Source organism: Falco naumanni, chromosome 7 (assembly GCF_017639655.2).
Source record: "Falco naumanni isolate bFalNau1 chromosome 7, bFalNau1.pat, whole genome shotgun sequence".
Classification (NCBI taxonomy): domain Eukaryota; kingdom Metazoa; phylum Chordata; class Aves; order Falconiformes; family Falconidae; genus Falco; species Falco naumanni.
This window is the reverse complement of record NC_054060.1, coordinates 30,521,606-30,539,550: the sequence shown is the minus strand read 5'-3', so window position 1 is coordinate 30,539,550 and position 17,945 is coordinate 30,521,606.

Here is a 17,945-nt window from a genome sequence, read left to right as displayed (position 1 = left end):
CCCATTCATACTCAGTGAATTTTAATCTAGCCAACTATAAAGTTGTCTATCTTAAGAACCAAGCGTGGAGACTGTAACTGGACAATAGAAGCTATAGCTTGGAAAGGTAATGACTTTGAGAAGGATTTAAGGGTCAGAATAAGTAAACAATCAGATAAGGGCTCTTCTGTAGGCTGCTGTGGCAGAAAAGGATTAATCAACGTGTAAAAAAAGGAATGTTTATTTTACATCTCATGTTTAGCCTCAGCAATGCCATCCACAGGATAATGCATGCAGTTCTGATTTTTGGATTTTAAGAAGCACATTGGAAAATATGAGAGCGCAAAAGAGTGAAGGAAAATGCTCCGATGGTTGTAGAAAATACATTACACTGGGAGATTTCAAGAGCTCAGGCTGTCAAAAGTTATCTAAAAGAAGATTGGGAGGTGACTTGATTGTGGTGTATAGGAACGTTCCTAGGGGGAAGTACAGGATATGAAAGGGCTCTTTAATCTACTTGAAGAAAGGCATAATAAGAAGTAATGGCCAGAGGCAAAAGCCAGACAAATTCAAATAGGAAATAAGACACGCATTTTTACATGGTTAACCACCAGAACACATTCCCAAGAGAAGCTGAGGATTTTCCATCGTTTTATGTCTTCTGATGAAAATTATGTGTATTTCTGAAAATTATTTTTTAGCAGAGCAGAAGTTATGCTTTATTTTATTGGATGAATACAGGTTGAAGTCTGATGATCCGTGAGATGCGTAGTGTCAGGTTAATCTAGTGGGACCATCATGGTTTAAATTTTAAATGCCAGAAGACATTCCGTTAATAACCATGAGCATTAGAATAAATTTATTGGTTTTGTCTTGAAATACCTATATGCTATAAAAAAGCTGATCTAAATGAAGCTTTTGGTTGCAGAATATACTTGCTAAGACAATATCTAAAGGTTTTGGCCTTTTGCTTCCTAAATTTGCACTCTTGGGATTACTTGGAAATATTTATCTGCATTTTCATTTAAATTTCTAAGGGAATAGATCCTTACAAGAAAATTCATTTGGTACATTCTGATTCTCTTGGCCTTGGGGCAGTTTTACATAATTGATGTTCACACTGTAAAATATTTCTTGGAGGTTTATTATCCAGAGTGCTCAGGTAACTGCACCAAATTAAGCCTGATAGATTTCCTATATTGTACATTATATATATTTGTATGTTGTGTGTGTTTGCATGTTATAATCTTAACCTCACTTAAGGCGTTATCATAATATAAACAATTATATTACCAGTGGCAGAGCTGCTATTACTGAAAAGGGATGAATGAAATATAAATAAGATTTCAGATCAGCAGCTTGGCAGAGAAATGTGAAAACACCACCCCTGAAAGGGTACATGATCAATTTTTCTGTCTCAAGAATAGAAAGTGTGCTGTCATTTCTCTGCCTTCTGAGAAACATGTGATGCTAATCCTGCAAGATACATGTGCTTCCTAATTTACATACTTCCCTAGCTCTTGAGCAGAAAATGTAAAGAGAGGAGCTGAAAAACAAGCTGCCACCTTCTTTTGTGCATTTTCCCAGAGTCAAGCCACAAACAGTCTCCCCTTCAACACAGTACAAACTGAAATCTGTTAATTAACTTGATGCGGAGTTCTGGAATGAGATCTGAATAACTGTACAGGGAAAAAAAATTGCAGAGATTACAAAGGATAAAGCAAGACTTGTTTATGGTATGTACCTGGTAACTTGAGAAAGTAGAAAGTGTTTGTGTGTGTGGTTGAAACTTGTTTACCTTGACTTTGAACTTGGTGCAAAAATTACATGATGTTAATACTAAAGTAGCTTTTGAATTACCTTTGTGCGTTGAAGTAAGTGACAACTGCAGTGGGCATTCCAAGAGGAGTGTAGAGTACACCCTCTAACAGAACTTTTCCAGAAAATGTGTTTCATTGTACTATCTGCCATAGATGGCCCCAAAGCTGTTCGAAATACGTTGCAGCTTGCTGCAGAAGCGCTGTCTGAGCATGACACCGGCAACACAGGCATTTTCAAGGATGTCTGGCAAACCAGGGTGCTTGCAGCCGCGTTCCCACAGACTGTACCTATTTGACAAGACAGCTGTGGGAATCGATGGCAAGTGAGGTGATCTGCCATGATCACCCTGCCCAAGGGACAGGAGCAGAACCAGGAGCTGTTTTTTGAAGCAGAACATCTTGCTTGGCATCTGTTTGGGTCACCACTGGTTACTGCGTGTATTTAAGGTACTGGTTCTGCCTTGTAAATCTTCAAACAACTGGAGACCAATTTATCTGAGTCAACAGCAGCCAGTTGTTTTTCCCTCTGGCTCTGAAGGAGCAGGTGGCAGGACATTGTCCAGGACTGTGGGACTTGTCTTCTGTCATCATCTGAAAAAGCTTAGATCTGGTCATCTTTTTGTGCAAAAGACATCTGTTTGATAGCATTTTGTGAAGAGAATTAAAATTATTTCCTGGTGAATGAAGGATGGAAAGGAGTATCTGTAGAGGTCTGAACGGTTAGTTTGCTGTTGAAATAATCATTCCAATGCTGCTAGGGTTTTGTTATATTATTAATGATGTTAAAGTGCCTAGAGTTAGAGGAAGGCTTCATTTGAGATAATTTTGAATGCAAATGAATAAAACCTAGTGCTAATCATACTAGGTTTATCATTATTTTTTGAAGTAATTGGTGAGTTGAGTATCCAGATTTGAGAAGGCAAGAGTGTATTTATTGTAAGATTTCGTCTTGAAAAGTAGATGGGAGAATAAGGAAATGTATTTTACTTCCAATTAATACATATTACTCTAAGCAAAAATGAAAGAGTGCTTTAATTTGTTTGTGAGTATGAGCTATTGCAATAGCACAGTGAAGGAACACTGGGCAAGTGCTAATGTTTCGTTATAGCAGTGGGAGAAAGAACGTGCTGAAGGCTTTCTGACTTACTTACGCTGTACTTGGACAGTGCTGGGTTCTGCACAGTACTTTCTTAGTGAACAATGTAAGATACTAAAATACAGCTTATCTCTGTACAAGTTACCGCTCATGAATTCCAGCTTTTTCAATAGAACTTAAAAGAACTTAGCCGTCTTTAGTAAAAGTGTATTTAATGAGCCAGTTGAGCACTTCTTTTAAGCAAGGTCTAACAGCTATGCTACTCTCCATGGGTTAAAAAAAGTTGAGTGGTTTGGAAAGAATAAGGCTTGGATCTTGTCTCTTTTTGTTGGTACTCTGATTGCTGTGCTAAAAACTTTACCAACTGCAATAAAAAATGAGTTCGATGACTTGCTGTAATCCCCTGATTTCAGTTTAGCCTGGTTATGGATTTATTTCTGCAGGATAATGTTCAAAGTTCCATACAGGAGTGCTTTTGTGGTTTTTGTTTGGTTTTCTAACACTTTCCCTGTATTATTTACTTCTGTAAATTTGTTAAATTGTTCACAATTCATGAATTTATTAATATTAATATCAATAACATTATTATTAATAATAAAGGTATTAATATTAACACAAGTATTGAATTGCTGTAGCGTTTGATATGATAGGGGAAGGACACTGGGCGCCTCAGAAATCCGATCTGTTGGCAGACTAGATAAACTGAAACACGAAGACCCAAATAACACTCACTTGGCTATAGTCCCACGAGCAACAGAAGCAGAAAGTACAGGCTTTGTTTAAGTCATGGGTAGTTTGCTTCAGAGTTACAGGCCTGGATTTTCCAGGGAATGGAATCAGGTGGCTTTGGTGTGTTGCTATTTTAGCACTGGGGGCCACAGGAGCACATGTTCTCATGTCACAAGATATACTTCTTATTATATTGCCACCTCATTTAGATGAGGGCCAAGTACGCTCATCATTTCAGAATCTGCCCAGCTGCTTGGGTTGTTTTTTCTTTTTTCTCCACGTGTCTATATTGGCGCGTAATCTTGGAAAGGTGCAAAATTGTATTGACCAGGTTAATTGTATGCAGATGCAAAGTGTACAATGTTGTGATTTGTTATAACAAAAAAAGAATAAAAAAGTTGAAACTAAGTAATAAAAGTGACTGCAGTGATAGGATCTCCTCTGTAAAGTCATTTCAGGAATGCAATTATAGTCTTTTCATTCATCTATGAACTTAAATCTATTTCACCTGCCATTTCAAACATAATTCAGATAAAGGTAACATTATTTAAGGAGTGTTTCTATTGTGTTAAAAATGAGATTGTTCCATTTTTTACATTATTTTAAATTATTGTGTGTCCTCATTTATAGCATGATTGTGTCTTACATTCATTAACTCCTCAGAACAGCTCTGTGAGGGACTGGAATGTATAGTTACCACCCCCTTCATTTCTCAACTGGGAAAGAGATACACATTTGATAGCAGTTTCATTTTACTTCCATTTCTTCCATTTTCCCATGTTCCCGTAATTTTAATTTTCTAATTTTGTCATCTGTTGTCTATATGGTGAGAAAAATGGAGATATTTTTTTCCCCCTGTGGTGTCTTATAGAGATTAACAAATCCTAAAGCAACAACAAATCCTTGGTCTTTTTGCCTCGTCATCCCAGGATTTGGAATTGAGAACAGTTACATTTAGGGAGGCAGGGGAGAGGATGGCTGCATTGTGGGTGGGTAGGGTTTGCTTGCTCTTTTTTCAGAAACAAGAAATCAAAGAGGAGGAAGAGGTTTAGATTCCTGATTTTTCAAAAGCTTGGGTTAATAATGCCTAGTTGTGGGTGAAACCGATTTCTGGAAGGTATTTCTTCACTGTGGCTACTAGGGATTAAATCATAGGATGGCTTGTTTTTACTTGGAATAGCTGACTGTGCCTTCATTCCCATGCTCTCCTTTATTATCCACTCCATTTGTCTATGGAAGAGACAAGGCACTAACCCAAGGCATGCACCTGTTTGGGTACCATCACTGCATTATTTTATAGCTAAATATTACTACTAGCAAGAAAGCAGAGGAGCGATAGAGGAAAAAAAAATAAAATGCCAAAACTTGCACATAGCTTTCATTAACCTAAAGCCCAGCATTAGAGGGTTCCTTCTTTCATACATTGTGAATTTTGGTGATTATACAATACTAGCAGCCATTTTATCACTGTAATTTCTGCAGATCCCCTAAAGATATTTGTCATTTAAGAAGGGAGTAAGTTCTTTCATGCTGACTTGTATCAACTGCAATTACTGCATTTTAGATCGAATTTTGTGTGCAAGAGTGGGAGTTACATGCATGTCTGCAAGCCAGCTGTGCTGCAGGGGCAGACAAGTACTGAGAACTCTTGGCAGCGGGAAGCTTCTTGTTGGAGCATGCTGAGAGCAGCTGCGGCAGAACCCACTCGTTGATGGGCCAGTTCAAAGAGCATATCCCCAGTCCAAGGATGAAAGCAAGCCTCTCCATGGGGCATTGCAGAGTTGGGAGGCACCCAGGACTCCGAGACAGGGTGATCACATCCTGACAGTTACAGCTTCACAGAAAAAAAGTGCCTTTTCAAGAGGCTAGACCCATTTTGATTACTCAAACTCACCAAAGGGATGCACCCCGCGCTACACTAATGGGAAGGAAATCATGGGAGTCAACCTGAATAGCAGGAGCAGAGAGTTTACCACATGACGTCCTAGGGCATGAAAGGTAGGAGAAAGGTAGCATGTTCAAATCCTACCATCAGGTTCAAATGTTCATTTGCAGGAAACTAGGCAAGACCATGTATGTGCCATATAAATGACTAGAGAAGACAGATTTGATAGGATGAGAGACTTGGGATACGAAGTATAAGATACACAGCAGATGGGAATTTGCCTTTGCATGCACAGACGCATGTTTTAATCAGTTCTGGACTTTTTTTCTTAGAAAACCACAGTGCCAAGATTATGAAATGGAGCTGATTCATCCTCAAGGGTGTGTCAAGTTGCTCGCCATTAGAGTAGGAGGAGTGAAAGCTTCCCTGGGGTTCTTTCTGATAACATTTGTTAATTTTCTATTCAGAGGTGGAAAAGAAGCCACAATTGGAGGAATATGTTCCTAATTCATACTAATTATGAATTCTCTTGGGTTTCAGGAGCACCATTTGTAACCATGGCTGTTACTACAAATGAGGTCATCCATATTTGAATGAAGATCTGATCTGCAGCCAATAAAAAAAAAAATGTGTGTGTATATTAAGCACTGTAGTATTTTCGTTTTAACTCCTACCCTTCAAACTACAATCTAGAGAGCAAAATTAAGCCCTTACGCTCCTTCTGCAATTCATCAGAAAAGGCAGATCCCTTGACAGACAGACTGGAAAGTCTACAGGCTGATGAGAGAGCTGTTTGGAGTAGGCTGATAACAAACCAAATGTGAGGACAGCTCTGAAATTCCATCCCACACCTCACACGGAACTAGAAGAGAGATACCTTGAATTATGTGTGATACAGGATCTACCGGTGGTAGTCAGTCATGAGTATTTTTATAAATAATTGGGTAGATCTCACTTTGTTGCAGGATAGGAGGCCTGCTTTTGATGTAAATGCCTAGTGGTCAGAGCTCTTGGCTGGGAAGAACCTTTCTAAGCCCTTTTAACAATGTGATAGCCAATATTCATTTACTCTCACTATGGTGCTGTTTGTTGCAGGTCAATTAGAATATCCACAACATCACCAAGAGCCTTCTCCTTCCAATCTGCTGAAGATGCCAATGAGCCACCTCCCTCAGTCTTCTGTCTTCAGGATGTTACATGATCCCAGTCGTGGGGAGGTTCTCAGGAAAAGGCCAGGTGTGCTCAACACATGTGATGGTACTGGGAACAACTTGCTTGCCTTACCGCTGCACCCTGTTCCAGGTAATGCAGCCCATGCATCCCAGGGCAATTCAGAACCTGTATGACAAGTATTTTGAATGTAACCGGTAGTTCTGCAGGCTCTCACTCTCAGGATAGCATGAACATTGCTGCTTTTCTTAATTACACAAAAAGTGCTCAGAATTATGTGGGTGTACATGATATTTCCTCAAATGTAAATTAACCCTTAAAGTATCATCATGAAGTAACTAATTAAAATTTTAGGAGTGATGAGTTAAAATATGTGGGATTGCTCTCAGACACCCAAGTCCTTAAAAAGGTGCATTGTCCCAATGAATAAGTTCTACAGTATTTACTTTGGGCACCAGAAATGGAACTTACATGGATTCATTTGGCCAAGTTCAAGAAAACTACCTGTAATCTCCTACTGTGGCAGCTGTCTGACCCTAGAGGCATGCAAAAATTCCTACCACCTACGCATTTGTCCTGGCAGTTCCCTAGTTCACTAAACTGGAATGCCCATGACTGCACAGGTGGCAGTGACAGGTAGGGCCAGGCTCTTGGCTGAATCCTGCCATGGATCAGGAGCACCGCAAACACATGTCTATATTCCACCTGAATTCCTGGAGAAGCCTACTCTGCTATGCGTGCTCAGAGTCTCATAGTGCTGAGTCCACAGAGAAACCACAGGCTTCTGTGAAAAGGATGAGGGAAGGGAAGCACCAGAGCTTCTCCTTCCCATAGCAGCTTAATAAACATAGTCAACTAGGGAGTGGGAAATCTAAATTCAGTTTCACCTTGGCCTGATGGGATGCAACCCATTCATGACTCAGAAGGCTGCTGTAGTCACTAGCTTATTGCTTAATCCATGGCATTGCATCTTCTGTCCCTCCTCTTGAATTTAGACTGTTGGCTGTAAAATACAGAGGGCTAGAAAAAGATCTAGCAAGAGAGTGCATGTGATTGGGATGTAGGAGATCTGCATTTGATGGAGCTTAACCGTTTTGGCTGAAAAGGGAGCATAGGTGATCTGAATCAACAGGTATTGGGAGTTGCAGTACTTGTATTGGAGGCCCCCTGAGTCCTGCCCTTGGAGTTTGGTGAGATTAGTCATGCAACAAAAGCAGCTGTAGATTTGGAGTCAGGATATGTAAATGGTAGAAGTTGGTCAAGAATGCAAGACTGCTGATTCACAGAGCTATGGTGCAACTGTGCTCAAAGCGTAACTTTAGGATCCAGGAGCTCTTCATTAGTTTGCCTGTACGTTTTCTAACAGCACCCTCATGATCTGCTGTGGCTGCTGAAAAGCAAGCAATATAATATGATGTATAGTAAAAGAAGCATTTTTTAAAGAAGTTACTAATTTTGGAGGAAGTGGGAGGCTGCATATCTTTTTGATCACTGTATTTCAAAAAAAAAAAAAGAAACTAAACAGGACTGGAAGAACTTGCAATGTAGGTTCATCAGTTAAGAGCCTGAGTGTTCTAAGGACTGTTTAGTTTTGCACCTTTATTGTGTAGAAATTACATACTGCTGATGAAGGGGCTTTTACAACCAGCTTAGCCAGACAACAAAGGAAGACAAAACACTATTCATGAGGGGGCTGGAGTTGTCATGCTCACTTCGTCTTAAATTTTGCAGGTTTTTTGGCTAATCAGATCATTTTCTCCTTGTTTCTTGTAGGTTGAAAATGCGTACTTTCTGTAATGTGGTTTTGCCTTATGACTGTCCTGCTTTCCATCTCTGTATATGTAGATATAGATGTATATATATGTCTGTACACTCTTTTAATATGCCTTGTTATCATTAGCTCTGTCTGCTTTCTCTCCTGTATTTGTTTGGTTGATACTTAACCCATGTGTGCAGTCAGAACTCTTAAAACTCTTTTTGGTTTTGTGTACTTACTGTGTCTGACAAAGCTTCTGCAGCCAGAAACTGTACAACCACTTCTGTCCTACTCTTTAATCCTACCAGCACTGTTGGGAGTGCTCACACATCTGGTCATATGGTAGTATCAGGGCCATATTACTACATTTCACCATATTTTCCTCACCCTTTAAGTGCCAGCTGAAGAAAAGCACTGGCAGAGTCTTCCTAAGAATGAGAGTAACAAGGGTAAAATTGGATTTGTTCTGGGGGAAAAAAAAATCCCGACAGAATCACTCCCTTAGTAGAGTCATTTCTTTGTGGGATATGGCTTGTAAGTCCTACCTAGGGCAGGACTTTCCCGTGTTTTTCCTGGTGAGCTTGGACGTCATTAAGAAACTGGAGACACAAAAGTCAGAGTGATGCGGTTGCTTGAAGACATATCCTTGGATGAGTATGAAAATAATTAACCAATGTCGTTTACACAAGCAAAATCATAAACAAAGCCTAACTGAAATGTTAAAGCTTCATAGATAGAATCGCAGATTTCTGCGTATTGTCCAGTATGTAAATGGAGCTTACCCTTCCTGCTCTAGAGAAAGTGCCAGCCTCTGAGTCCGCAAGATTTGGTGTTCACGCTAGTAGCAGCTTACTCTGTGTTGTGTCCGAAGAATAACGGAGAGAGCAAGACAAACACAGTTTAGCAATGACTTACAGCCCTATTTCACGTATAGATTTAATAAAAACACCTTCTTAGCTCAACAAAATCACTGCCCTCCAACAAAACCCTCACAAAAAAAGGCATCTAAATGGTGCAAGAGACTGTTCATCATGGTGCTATTGCATGTCACGTTCAGTGAAATCCTGGCAAATTTCACCCAAGTGGCAGACCCTACTGTTTAACTAAATGACTACTGCCTGCAAGACTTTTAGTGAAGGTGCAGTAGTTTTTATCTGTAACTTAACAAGCTGGTTTGATCTTTGAAACAAGTGCTTGGAAAAGCCAGGTGTTAGGCTCTCTTAATGTGAGCTGGGTGTCTGTTGGGGTGCATACTTGCAGCACCCTAACAGGCTGAGCAGAGCAGCCTTGGTGATGGCAGCCCAAGGATGGTGGGGCAAAGCCACAGCGAGGAGGTAGGGCCACGGTGAAACCAGGAAGGCAAGTCAAGGAGGCAAGGGCAGGGTCAGGTCCAAGGTCAGGCATAGCCCAGCCTGGAGGAGACTTCTCATAGCTCTTTTCCCTGCAGGCTTGTTCCAGGTTATAGAGCTGGTCCTGAACATGGATGCCAAATCCCTCAGAACAGTGGAAAGAGGTTACAGAGTGTATTGGTGCATGAAGGATCCTGACAGTGTGAAAACTAAAATGCAGTTGTATTTGTTGGGACATGCAAAATACTTGCAAAAAAACCTGAAACCAGTGTAAATCACAAATCTGAAACTCAGATCAGATTCTGTGTAAGGCTGCCTAAGTTTTATGATCTGTATAACTGAACCTGAGCCATGTGTTCAACAAATCTGGCTTGATTTATATATTTTGGCTTAAATGGTTCAAAAACCTGAAATGTGAAAAGTTTGTATAAATAGTAATTTATAGCCTTGTGGCTTCAGCTGCTTTGTTGACCACATACAGTTACTAGTATAAATACTCATTTCATGCAGAGATGGAGGAAGCCTGTATGCATGAATCTGGGTGGCACTTAAAAAAAATAGTTAGAAAGTTCTGTCTTTTACTTTAAGGGTTATTTCTTATAGGGCAGTCTGTGTAGGTTCTCGGTATAAAATGATCTCCGAATTAAAGCAGCCACACTATATTCCCAAATGCATAATTACAAAAAAATACCTCTTTGTAGTACCTCACCATGAGATGTTTAATTTCTAGTGACGACTCTGACCAGTGCTCTGATTCTGCAAGGACTTTTCTTTATGCATCATGCTCACGCATCCCTTTGGAGTCATGGAGCTTGCACGTGGTCCAGTGCTGAAAGCTGAACATGTCTGTATCCTGGCAAGGACATAAAATGTTTGAAATGAGTTTTGAGAAGCCTGTGGGACACTGCTAATAGAATTAAAATGCAGCTTCCTTTCTTAGTGTTGAAATACTCTCAGTAAAGGCAATAAATAGATTGAAATGTAAAGAAATTATTTAGGTCAAGGTTGATAGTTGCTTAATGGGCCTTCAGGGCTCTCTTAACTCCAAATAAAGTCAAGCCAAGTCCGAAGTCTTTAGCACCTCTGCAAGCTATTATGTTGTTAGCAGGCATAAACCTTATCTAGTTCTTTTTCCTCTCTGTGCTTCTGTACCAATAACAGGGAAATAAGGACACTGATTTCCTTTGTAGATAATGGGTGAAAAGCACTAGAAAAGCTGTTATCAATGAATACCTGCATTTATGAATAATTTCCACTTAGCCTTTCAGATGCAGGAACCTTGGCACCCACATAGAAAAATATAATTGCATTGAATCCACTTATGTTTCCTTACTGCAAACAATTAAAATATGAGGTGTAAGCTGCCAGCACAGTCCTTGATAAAACAAAATTGATGCTTTGCAAAAGCTGTTTTCATACTCCTCCCCATATGGTCTAACCACACTCAGGGGAAAATCATTGAGACTATAGGATTATAACAATGTTTGTTTGTTTGTTGTGCTGGAAAATTGATGTCAGTCCTATACACGTCCTCTAACTATACCAAAACGTTAAAAACCATCACACCACAGCATGCATATTTCCCATGTTTAGCATAGAAGTATTTCACAAAGGCATAAAACCAAAGAGCATAATCCTGAAGATGGCAGGAGAGAAGCTTTCAAGAGGGATATCTAACAGAAATACTGACCCTACAGAAAGCATATCGAATCTTACCCTGACCAAGAGCCACAGCCTCCACAGTGGGTAACTCCAAGGGCTGGGAGAAGGGCAGGGCCCTCGTGGGCAGGAGGTGGCCCTGGCTTCTGAGGCTGGGCAAGGCTGGGAGAGGTGTCCAGCTGCCTCCCACAGCAGCCCCAGGCTGTCACTTTGACATACCCATCTGGATGATGCTTCCTCTGCCGGGGCTTGTACGCGCTGGCAGCCATCGTACTGAAATCCCTTTGTGCATGCAGACCTGCAGCAGGTCAGGAAACAGCCCTGGCACCAAGACCCCCCCTCGCATTGCTCCTGTGCTGCAGCCATCTGCTCTGGCTTGTGGGCACAGCGAGATAAGAAGAGATGGTAGAAATTTGTAGAGGCGACCGTTTAAAAGCCATGCAGGGCTGGGATCAGAGCTTGCTTCCACAAGGACTCTTCAGGCACGTGAATAAAGCTGCACAAGGTGGAGAGGGAAGAAGAGCATTTCACCTGCAATTCTTTTGTGTAAAGAGCAGAGCTGACAGAGGAGTACGAAGTTTCATTAAAAAAAGAAGCGCAGGACAAAATGTATGGAGTGTTGGCACAAGGAGAGGAGGCTGCAAAATGCGCAGCTAAAAGAAGCCAGGGAAAAGACATGGAACTGTTTTTTGATTACTGTCTGGGGAAAGATTACACAGAGATTAAGGGAAGTGCATGTTTGCAGAGATAATACAGCTTGAGGGACAGCCAAGAGGTTGGAGGTTGTCCTGAGCTTTACCAGCCGTCCAGTGCCATTCAACTGGTGAAGCTGCATAGTGCAGCTCTCCTTGGGAGCGAAATACTGCCGGCACCGACTGGCAAGGCTTTACATTCATGCTGTGCAGGTGCTTTAAACTTTGCTGGGCCAAAGCAAAGGCACAGATTATGATGGACTTGAGCATGACAAATCGAAACGTTTCTTGTTTTGATTAGGATTCTTGTAACTTAAAGATCAGCCTAGACACGCACCTGCATAGTGCACTGCAGGTAGGTCTGAGTATTCCGGTGTGGCACGCACTGAGATACTGCAGACAGCTCTTGCCCATGCTCCATGCCCACCAAAAGCTGTGTGCCTGCATTCGTGCAGTGCTGAGCCACAGCAGAAAAGCCCCCTGGGAGTAGAATATATTGACTGTGAATCAGCACCAGGCTAATATAATAACATGGCTTTTAGTTGGCTGCTCAGGCAGAGCTCACGTGGGTCTGAGGGGATTATGCCATGGCCAGTTATGCTATATAAACACTGCTGGAAAGGTACTTGTGTAATGAAAAAAAGGCATCACATATTCCTAATGGCTTTATTTATTCAGCTATATTACTACTCCATTTTACTGAGCACCAGTTTACTCCAATAAATTTAACTATTATCCTCCTCTTCCCTCAGAAATCTGCTGTTAGCCCAGGGGCTCTGGGAAAACTGCGTATCGAAAACCAGTTGGTGTAAAAAGCTGGCTGCTACTATCAGGGCAGAGACTTGGATCGAAACGGGGCGAACTGGCACATGGCAACCAAGAGTGAGTAGTTCTGCATCAACGCAGAGCAGCTTCCAGTGCATTTTTCTCAGCCTCTTGCCAGTCTGGGTCCAGCCTTGCTGATTATGTGGAGGTGGGAACTGGCTTTTACACAGGTAATTGAGTCCAGACGCTGCTCTCTGCCGTTTGTGAAAGCAGGAGCTTTCTCCAGCCTTTTCATCAGCAGCTGGCTTTCCTCTTTGAAGTCTCACCTGATGTGTGTAAAACTAGTAGCAGGATTAGCCTCCTAAAATTTGCTTGTCAATCCCATGTGTGTCACTGTTCAGCCTGAAAGAGCTGTTGATGCAGCTTTTCATACCACTGAAGGGTGCTCGTCAGGAGAGAGCTCCATGGTTTCTCTCCAGTGAATATATGGCCATTTCTGTAATAGAAAACAAGAGTTAAATGTGTGAAAAGAAAAAAATGTCTGAAATAAATGAAAAATGCAAATTCCTGAGTTTCTCTGCCGGATTTGTAATATCTCTTAGGTCTGTCTCTGCCCAACTCAGCTGTGTTGTGCTTCCAGTAAAGTACTTGATACTCAATAGTGCCAAACTTAAAGAAAAACTAATGGGGGAGGTATTTATGTTTTTTTAACACAGCTGTGGATTTGTGACCCTCCTCCTTCCCCCTCATACTGTTCTGTACTCAAATGAGCCCCTCAGAGCTGTTATTTTTGGAGAGAGTTTGAGACATTGAGTGTTACCTGAAAAAAAATACTACCGGTAACCAGGTAGTTGAAGCGTTTAGGTGTGAGTAAAGATCTGTAGTTAAAAAGTTGAAGGTAAATTAAAAATGGGAGTAAAATATCTGAAAAGGCAAACCTGGATTTACTCTTCCTGAGAATATGTTGAGACAGTGCATTTCATTAAATAGTATGCATCCTGTTTCTGTGTTACTAATAGGTTTATTCTGATGAATTACAAAAATGTCTATCATAAAATTAGATGCATGCACTACTCTGCAAAGTTTCATAGCTGTACAAAAATGTATCTGAGCTATGTACCTATGCTACTCAAAATCTAGCAATAAGCTAGCTAGCTGTAACCAACTTGAAACAAAACATCAGAAAGACAGACAAGGGCTCAGTAAAGATTACATTGTAAAAGTATGGGATATTTAAGAGTTCTTCTGCTGAAGGATGACTTGGCCGCCTCTCTTTTCCACCAGTTTGATTGTTGCGCTTAGGAGCAGATTCCTTGTACTTGTAGAGACTTTGAAGAAAGATACAAACTACGGGGTGGAAAAGCCACCTAGTGGTGTACAGAGAAATGGTGCCAAGCAGGAGCAGGCACCTCTGAATTCCAAGGAAAGATTTGTTCTCCTACAGGGCCACGGTGCTGTGGCATGCTATAAAGGTGTTTTGTTATTACTCGTGGGAGTCTGGTATGTGTAGTACACACAAGCAGGAAACCCACAAACTTACTAAATAAATTTGTCAGAGGACAGTACCATGAAACTTTATGTTGGATCATTGCCTGTTTTATATATGCTGTGTAAACAATAAAATCTCATTTAGAGCTATTTCAGAGAATTAAAAGAGGGTGAATGAGTTTGCCCCGTTTTTCTTCCCACCTGTCCAAATAAATGCAGGAGTTACTGTTAAGTACAGCTGTCCAGAGCCCAGGAAGAGAAGAAAGCACATAAAGCATCTGTACTATTTGTTTTAATCTTCATTATGTCATGGCTTTAAAGCACAATTACATTTGCAGAGCTAGGGAAGAGCACTGGTTAGCTGTAGCTCTGTTCAGGGTCCCACTGGTTACTTTTTTTGAGGATAATTTCTATGTCTGTTGAAAAGAAATGGGAAAGGCATCCAATTTGGGCAAACAAATATTAACCCTTCTAGCAAAAAGCTGCAGGGTGAGGCAGATCAGGACCACGTATGATTGATGTGTGAAAGTCTGCCTCTTCGGAAAGGCTGAGAGGAGCTGGCAAACGGTTATAACAGCTCCGTTCCTTCAGGACCCTTCACCTCAGTGCAAGCAGTGGAGAGCTGTTGCAAGAATGGAGGCCTATCTCCTTTCAGCACATCAATGATTAAACCTGAGCCTTTGTAAAGAGTAATGACATAGGTGGCATGTTCTTATGTAAAGAGTCAAAATGCAAAGTTACAACCCACATGCTGGAGGCTTGGGTTTTATAACGTCAGGGTCTTTGCAGCTTTGTCCTCAAACGATAGTGATTTCTCATTGTCACATTCATCTGTGAACACACAGATCAGGGAGTTTTGCAAACAGAGGGATTATTAGCTCATGCACGTATGCAGAAGGCCACATCGCACAGTCAGACCTTACAGGATTCCTTAGCCTGTGCTGGTTGATGAGTGGTGACAGAGGGAGGGAGAAGGGGGCACCATGCCAAGCTGTGGCTAGAAATTGTGGGACTGTGTAAGCAAACACACCTTATTGCAGGCCACCTGTGAGACGTGCAGCCAGTTCCGGGAATTAAGCAGCCCTAGTCACGGCCTCCCTCTAATGTAAGGAGGGAGATATGTGTAAGGCAGAGATATGAATGAGACTGTGAAGATGGAGCCTCTTTAGGTAAATGAATTTCATCTTCAGAATGGGAGGCTTAACAAGTCAAGCTAGGCAATTAGAGTAATTACCCCATAGTGTTTAATTACATAAATGCATCTGTACATACACACCAGGCGTGGGGTTTACTACATGTAGTAAGTGCATAAATGTGCCAATCTGTAAATCACAGCATTTATGAATGTGCACCGACAGAACTGCATCTGCTGAGCTAAAGGAGGAGCAAAGATGTGCAGGGAAATATCTCTAAGTGCTGGCATTGCCCCAGCCAACATGGAACTTGGTAGCCAGGGAGGTCAGGATGCAGGAGCAGGGAGAAAGGACAACTAACCAACAGCTGGCTTGTGCACACTGAGACCTGCCCCAGGTCATGGGATATTGCTCTGAAGGCACTAATTACTTTCTTCTTTCTGCAGCACATGGCCGCCATGAGCCTTTTAGGCATCCTTGAGGCAGGTATGGCATGGGCAAAGAGAAACCTAAACCAGGGGGATGGAAATCTGTGGCAAAAAATAAAAGGGATCTGGGAAGGAAATTCTGGAAATGTGCCCCATTTGTAGGGTTGTGAGGAGCAGTGTTCGCAGCTTGCGAGCACAAAATGTTACGCATAGCTTGGAGTAAATTTGTCAGCTTTCCAGATGAAGGTAAAGAGGAACCTGCGTGACTGTGAGAAGACACACGCAAGCCCTCCCAGGACACTCATATTTGGCTGTCTGTGCCCATTAAAGCTAATCAGAAGAGGAGGCTGATTTGGGGTGTGGGGGTGTGCGTCAGAGTGCCTGAAAGTGCTTGCGTTTGTAGATGGACTCAAGGCCCCTGTACGTCTGCTGCTTTTCTCTGGTTAAGTCCTTTCTGTGCTGAAGATTGCCAGAGGTGCAGCAGCTGAAATCTCCGTGAAAGATCTCCAAGTACTTTCCATGGGCCGAGACACCCTGCATGACTGCAGAGCCCGTGCACCGCGGTGCACACGCCTGTGCCACGGGTCCCCCGCTCCCCAGAAAACCTCAGCCGCTGCGGCCGCATTCAGTCCAGCTGGTGCGTGCCCAGAGCCACGGGATCTACGAGCAAGTCTCACCCACATGGGCACCAAATCCCACACGATGCTAGCACCCTTAAGACGCTTTACAGGCAGAGCAGCCTCATATCTCACCTATTTCTAAGCTTCCATAAAGCTTTGGAAAGACCTTGGAAAGTTGCTCTGCGCTCCATTCACTTTGGTGATGGTCAAGAGAAATGTGGAAATCTATGAGCAAACACTGTTGAAATTTCTGCAGTAGCTTTTCCTGGCATGCCCAGATTCCCAAATCTTCCCCAATGCAGATCCCTCCTTCTCCTTTAAATGCGTTTCCTGCATCTGTCACCAAAAAATGGCACCAGTAGAAATGTAACAGCCTCCTGCTTACTTCAAGGGAGGAAAGGTAAACCAAAACCTCTTCCACCAAGCCGTTACCATACCACTGTCTGTTTTTTCAGCGAAGTTTCTTTGCTGCCCTTCCAGGGGGGCAAGTTCTCCAACCATTTACACAAAACCCCCTCACTGATGTGGGCCTCGGAGCTTTCGACCCCCCCTCCTGCCGATCCCCTCTGCCAAGCTGCGTAACACAGGCTGGCAGCTTTCCAGTGGTACTTGTGCACCGCACCCCTCGTGGTTTGTGCTGAGCTTTACATGAGCCTGTTCAAATCCGTTGGGCTAATCCTGGAGTAGAGCGCTGCTTGGCAAGGACAGCAAGGATACAAGTACAACGTATGAGAAGTTACTGATCCTTAACCAACTACTGCGAGCTTTGAGTAAGGATAGAGGGGGCCTGTCCCTTGGGAGCTGCACGTCTGTCTGCTTCCGCCCAGCCCCGAATACCCAACCGGGAGAGGAACCCTCCTGCTTTCGTTGCTTTCCTACTTCTTGTTCACTGGCCTGTGCTTTATGGGCACGCAGTAGGGACAAAAATAAGCCGCTGTTGGTAAATAAGTGAAAAAGGAGCACTGCAGCTGAAGTCGCTTCGAGCGGAGAGTGGAGATTTCCCGAGCCTCAGCGACGAGCTCGGTTATCTGTGCGGGCAGCTCGTGTTGTGCAGGGAAAAGGGCGCCCTGAGTGATAATGTTAATGGGGAAGAGGGGTGGGACTGGAAGGCGTTTGGTCAGTAACATTCAAGGTTGCCCAAAAGCTGCTGGGAACTGTAAGTCACGAGCTGGCGCGTGTGAGATGGCAGCAGCTTTGCGCCCCCCGTACCCACGCGAGGCAGAGCGCAGTGCTGCTGTGCCTGTGCCTGCTGCTGCCCTAGGCCCTGCGGTGGGTGCTGGGCTGCCTTGTCTGGGTGGCTGGAAAGAGAAAATCAGTACAGAGGCATATACGGCGAGTCTGAAGTACTGATACTGTTCTGGCCAAAGAGGCAATGC